Source organism: Oryzias latipes, chromosome 12, assembly GCF_053564925.1.
Source record: "Oryzias latipes strain Hd-rR chromosome 12, Olatipes_Hd-rR_3.1".
Classification (NCBI taxonomy): Eukaryota; Metazoa; Chordata; class Actinopteri; order Beloniformes; family Adrianichthyidae; genus Oryzias; species Oryzias latipes.
Window position 1 is genome coordinate 5,568,992 of NC_136248.1, and position 6,835 is coordinate 5,575,826.

Genomic DNA, 6,835 nt, shown 5'->3' on the forward strand with positions numbered 1-6,835 from the left:
TATGATTCCATCACTTGGTACGACCACATCCTCCACAACGGCTTTCCTCTGTTCATTATCCACTGCAATGTCAGTTTGGTTCACCATTACCATCCTGTCTGTTTGTATCTGGAAGTCCCACAGGATCTTTGCTCTCTCATTCTGTACCACTTTTGGAGCTGTTTGACACTCTGACTTGGGGTTTTCAGACCATATTAAAGTTTAAAGTTTAATATTCATTAAAGCTATAAATGACATATCCGAATCCCTTGATGACGAACACCACTGTGCCGCGCTCTTCATCGACCTCTTCCCCCCGCGGTGGAGGGGAAGCGGTGAGGAACCCGGGGCCGCAAGGTGCGTTTGAAGTGTTGTCGATGCATCTGGCGGGCACACAACGGACAGCCAGGGAAAGACAGCCTCCCCCACCGCAATCGGTCCTCCGCGTCCGGCCGTCACAGAGGCTCCTTGTCATCCCTCGGCGGAACAGCTGAAGCCGGTCGGGCGCCATGGCGGAGGAGAGGGGGAATTGCGCGGTCGTCCGGTGGTGGCGGCCAAGCCTGCAAAAGTAGCTGCCCGGGGGCAGCCCGCTGGTTTTCCCTGGGCCGTGTGTGAGCGCGCCGTCGAGTGCCGGGGCTCCGAGAGCTGAGGGCAGGCGAGGAAGAAGGATGAGAGTCTCACCGCATCTCCGTCTGTGCTACCGCTGGAACCCGGACGCCCTGGGCACGGGACCCGTGCGTTCAGCCAGCAGCGAGAGGGGAGCGGCGGCTACTGCTCCACGCCCCCTGCGGCAACCCGCGTGGGCTGCCTTGGCGGGCGGCGGAACCCCTGGGGGGCCCCACCTATGTAAAGACCTTGATAAAGGTATCATCGATAACCTGCACCTATGCTGATGATACCATCTTGTACACTTCAGCACTTTCAGTTGAGCTCGCCATATCAAAGCTCATATCAGCTTTTAATCCACTGCAGAACACTTTTTATTATTTAAAACTGGTTTAAAACTCTAACAAGACTAAATATCAGCTATTCTCTTAAAGCAAAGCCAAACTCCAAAAAATGCCCCCAATTACTACAAAAGAAGGACATTTCAGTCAGACAACTCTTGCAGAAGAACATTTATTTCACGACATCTTTAGGTTTTCACAACATCTTTAGGATGACATTCACAATTTGATTCACAACTTCGTTTTGGCATAAGGCTCCGTTCAATTCCTTGAGACAATTATTTTTCCATCCACTTTCGGGTAACAACCCCCGTAACGGAGCCCACAGGTGGAAGCCGGGGAGGAGGGAGGGGCAAAGAATGAGCGCTGAAGGTAAGAGAGAATGAACAATTGTACACCTGACTTAAATAGGACGCTAAGCAGGTGGGTTAATTAACAGACCCGCCCTAGGGGAGTAACCTGCAATTCTGCCGAGTGTCTGCCCGAAATGCGACGAGTCGCTTATTTAATTGAACTGGTAACAGAAAACAGCTACAGCCTGCGCTCTAAGGACATGCTCCTGCTCTCTGTGCCCAGAGTGCGCACAGAGATGGGAAAAAAGGCTTTTAGATTTGCTGCAGCACAGTTTTGGAATAAACTCCAGAAAGAGTTTGAATTGAAAGAATTGATCTCCTTGGGCTCTTTTAAAAAACTTTTAAATGAAAATGAGACAAAGCTTTCAAACTGTAAATGCTTTATTTAAGACTGTCTGTTATGATTGAGTGTGAGTGTAAATAAGAGTTGTGTGTTATTGTTTGCTGCCTCCTCTTGGCCAGGAAACTCTTGCAAAATAGATTTTTAATCTCAATGAGTTTTTTATCCTGGTTAAATAAAGGTGAAATAAAATAAATAAATAAAAATACTATATTCTGCACAAATGTTCCTTAAGGTATCCTCTGCTCTCCATTGCCTGAGACATTCACCGAGCGCACTGTCAGTTGGGGCATTGTCCTTGCTGTTTTCATGCATCTTGGATGTTTCATCCAAGATAGGGGCTTCCATGGTTGTTTTCAAAGTGGCAACAGCAGAAAATTTCACAAAGATAGGACGTATTATGGAAGCAGAATGCCCACAGCCTTCTTTCCTATGAAAGGATGCTCCCCCACCAGGCCCAGCCGAATTCAGGGAGTGTCTGTGCTGTAAACTTCATCCTCAGGGGGGAGTCTGACGTGATTTCAATGAACTGATCCTCCTCAGCAGAGCTGAAATCAGCAGCTGCTGTGTTAAATGGATCTCCAAATATTGAGCACTGTTGTCTGGGAAATACTTGAGAAAGAATTCTGGCAGGGAAGATAAATTAAATAAAGGATCATTAACTTTGCGTGCGAGATCAGACACCCTGGTTTCAGCTCACATACACACACAGTCATTTTACATCACATGCATGAGAAAGGCAGATAAAGGTATCCAATCCGTACCTGTCGCGTGTGCAGAATCCGGGCGGCATTACCGTCTAAAGACATAATTGAGGTGGCCAAAAGGTGCAAGACGCATTTACTTTTAAGATACGACCAAAAAATGACCAAATACCGAATCACAAAACCAATCTCGTTACAAGCACAACAATGAAAGTGGAGAAACAGCTTCTAACAGTAAAGGAACGTCCTGAATCCCGGAAGTAACGTAATAAAAAACTCATTATATATGATTTTTTTAAAGTATTTTATTGCTGTTTTTTATGTGGACATGTTAAATACATGAGACAGTACAAAAACATTACAACTAATTACAATAAAAATTGCAACAATGTTTAGCAAGGCAAAGTTTTTTCCGTCCAGCTTGCAAAACACCACAGCAGAAAGAGAAAATATGAACAAAAGCGAGCAGCTGCTAAAAGAAAGGGATTACCCTTACTAATGAATGTGATGCGAAAACACAAACAACATTTGATTTCTTGTTTCAGGGTTCTGTTAATTGTTTTATTGTTTGCTGTTGTGTTTCGGTATTTGTTCTGGAATTTTTTGTTGTTGTATCTTAAATGTAAGCGTGTCTTGCACCTCTCAGCCACCGTACCTAATTAATGTTGTTCAATCAATCAATCAATCAAACTTTATTCTCATGCATTGCACTCGAAGTGCTTTTACATTTCAAACAAAAAACAAAAACACAATATTACAATAAAAACCCAACCCACACTTCACCCTAAAATAAATTTAAGGCTTGGCTCTGCTGTGAGGACCATGGTTACAACCACCAACCAAGCTGGCAAGTCCTGGAAGAAAAGTTCCCCACAAGAAACACTGGAGCTAAAATCATGACAAGATACTCAAATTGAAGACATACGACCAGTGTGCCACGACAGATGGTCAGGTGTGCTGTGGAAATTACCCATTCACTGATCTGAAATCATTTACCTCCTCCAGGTTGTTCATCCAAACAGGCCCTGATAAAACACTGAGTAGTTGGGAATATGAAAGATCACAAAATACTTTTTTTCTTTGTGTTTATTTGATTCTATTAAAGACATTTTGATAAGAATGGTGGAACCGCGATTTAGCCGCAGCTTCAGCTCTGTTTTAGGAAAAGTCCCGCCCTTCCAACTGTCTCCACCAATCATTCTTGGAGGCTTAATCACATGTCATCAGTCTGACCAATCAGAAGTGGTTAAAGTTTTCACTTCCTTGTTTCGATTCTGCTCATAAAGTCTCTCATTTCCAACAAAAATACCAGCTAAAGCTCGTCTTTGGCGGTGTAGCTTTCCACAGAATCCGGTGTCAGACCGTGGAACAAGTGAACAAAACACAGAAGCTCAGAGAAGAGAGTCTGTCTGCCACTACATCTCCCATGATGCATTGTGTTAAAGTGAAAGCCACTCTGCGCTACAATGAGTCTTCCCTGTTAAACATCTTAAAAACCACAACAAACACACATCAAACAGTTTTTAAATCTTCTTGATGAAATCGGAGGTCAACTGTTTAGTTCTCCTTCAAGGTTTGTGTTTATTAACAGCCAAACATCCCAGAGTTTGGTCCAAGTCATCTTTCTAACTGAAATGACGATTTATCGTATTTCGGGCAGATACTCGCTGCAGTGTTTTACAGGTAAATACTCTAGGGCGGTTCAGTTAATTAACTCACCTGCTCAGAGTCCTATTTAAGCCAGGTGCGCAGTTGTTCATTCTTTCTTACCTTCAGCGCTCATTCTTCGCCGGTCTCAGTGCCCGCGGGTCTCCGTCTCTTTCGGCGTCTTGCTGTGTTCCCACCGTTCTTCGGATGGATGATCCCCGTTTTTTTTATGATGTGGGGTTTTCGTTTCGCCGCGTCTGCTCTGCTTTGCAGTGATCCGCGGGCGGCTGACGGCGCACAGCGCGTTCGTTTCGCCGCGGTCGCGTGCATTTGCAGGGGGTGTGCTTTCCGCGATGTTCGGGATGTCCATGGCCCCCGATCAGGAGCAGTCCGGGTCTTCTCGTCTGCCGTGGTCAGCCGACTTTCTGCGGTGAGCGGCAATCAGTCCTTTCCCGTGTAGTTTTCTAAGGCTGCGTTTTTTCTTCCTGTTTACTTCGGTGACGTCACGCCCCTAAGGACCCTGGGAATTGTAGTTTTTGTCTCCGGGTCCTTCTTGATGCACTTCTGATTCCTTTTCTGCTGCGTAGTTCTGCGTCGTCCGGTTGTTTTTTTTCAGGGGTTGTGGGGTCCTTTCTGTGGTTGTGAAGGCTGGCAGTCCTCGTTTGGACAGGTTTCTCATGCTGGCTGAATTTATCGTGGCTTTTAGCATTTGTTTTCTGTTGCTGTTTTGTTCTTTGGGAGCTGTGTGTAAATCTTATCTTTAATTTGATGCTGGCTTTATTATTATGGCGGTTCTTCTGTTTGTTTTCTTCGTTGTTGTAGCTGCTGGTTAGTTAGAATGTGAATCGGTGTCTCTTGGACCCGTCTCGGCTCTGTGGATATTTTTCCCTATGATTGGTCTCTCTTATGCAGCGTCTATGGCTCATTTTATTCACTCAGCGATCCTCTTTCATTGCCCCCGCACCTTCTGCATCTGGTTCTGCTCCGCCTGTGTTTTCCCTGCTCTGTGTACCCCAGTGGGTCCTGCCCTGTCCTCAGGGACTTGCGTCGGCCGCATTAGTGAGCGTGTCGGTCTCGTCGCGGCCTTGTTTTCTCGGCTGGACAGTTAATTTGTTATTCTCTCTCTAGTTTGGTTGGAGGTTTGTGGGTTCTATGTGATGGATTCTTCCGGGGCATCGTTTTCAAAGCCGCCACTGAGGGTGGCCCCTGGGAAGTGTTCAGGTTGACGTGACTTGATCTGGACCTGTTAGCGCCTCGCAGTTTATCTTCTGGGCATCAGTGGCCTGGTTCCCCATGCGCCTTCAGGATTATTATATGTTTTCTTCAGCTCCCCATGCTGTCTCCACGAGTTTCCTCCGAACGCGATATAAGGCTGAGGATGACTGTCACTGATGGTCTCACTGTTCTGCCTCTATGCCTCTCAGTGGCGTCTCTTGGCCTTCAGTTGGCGCTCGAGGTGTTTGCCGGTTTACCTTTCCGTTGTCGTGGCAGTCCTCATAAAATCGACTTTATCGCCCTGTACTGGATATTTGTAGGCGATGGGTGCCCTTCATTTTGCATGTTACTGATGATTTCTTGGTGGCCAACTTTCCTCTGTATCCCTGGTCTTTTGAATCTCTGTGGAAAACTTTATTTTCAAAATTGGGTTTCCACGTTATCTATAATGTACGGTCCTCCACCCGTCCGGATTTATTTTTCTTCTATAGTTTTTGGTGGTTCATTGATGCTTGTCTCTCCCCATTATGTCATCTCTAGCTTTTGTGCAGCATGTCGTTTATTCAAATTCTGGTTGGATATAATTCGTCAATGATTGGGCCACCTGACATTTGCTGTAGCTTTGGTCCTATGGTCATCCGTTCATTTTGTGTTCTTGTTCTGGGTAGTTCGATCCTGGGCCACGTGTTCCTGTTCTGGATTTTCGTGTTTTGCGCTTGATCTTTCCCTCTCTATGCCTGGAGTGGTTTTGTGATACCTGTTGTGTCTTCAGGCTCCCTCCACTTGTTCTCCTGAGTCTGCACCTTCTGGTTTGGGGGACAGGATTTAAGAAGAGTGGTTTGTGTTTGTCCGGCCGCCAGAATCTACAGCTCTGATGGTTCTTAAGGGGTCGTCCGGTTATTTCATCCTTGGAGATTATATTAAGGCTGTTTCAATATTGAATAATAGTATTGTGTCATCGGTTGACTTGGTTAATGTTTAAATAACACCTTGAGCAACTTCTACCCTGACCGTAGGAAATATATCACTTGCGCTCTCAAGCTTAGTTCAAGGGTTAAATCTTGTGTCCACAAGTCAGTCTTCTATCTGCCTTTTTTAAGCAGATGACACTCTGCTAGATGCATCCCCATTTAGAGGCTTGTTATACTCCGCCTCTAAATGCTTAAGGTTCAGTCTAGCAAAAATACTATCAAAACCTATGATCCCTCATGGCTCTCAAGTTCTCTTTTGCAGTATCCAGTCACCCTTGGCTAATTAAAAAATTTGAGAACCACTAATATCATATACAAGGCATCAAATCCAGCCGAGCTGTAATCCTCTGCTACGTGGGATGTTGACCTTCCTCATCTACAAATCTCCTTGGCTACTCTTCCCATCTACTACTCCTCGATGGCCTCCTGAAGGTGCGTCCCTCTGAAACTGTCAAAGGTTACCTTTCTCATCATTGGAATATATAAAAAATTGGTGTTAAGATTTCGTGCAGGTCATATATTTTACTATCATTTCACTGTTGGAATTTGTAATTATGGTGATTTCTAGGGTGCGATAAATCCACAATGGGTCTTTACCTTAACTATCTACTAAATTTCACTTTCTCAGATTTGTTTTTTTTTAAAGCACTGTTATTTAATTTATCTCAATCATTTTGAA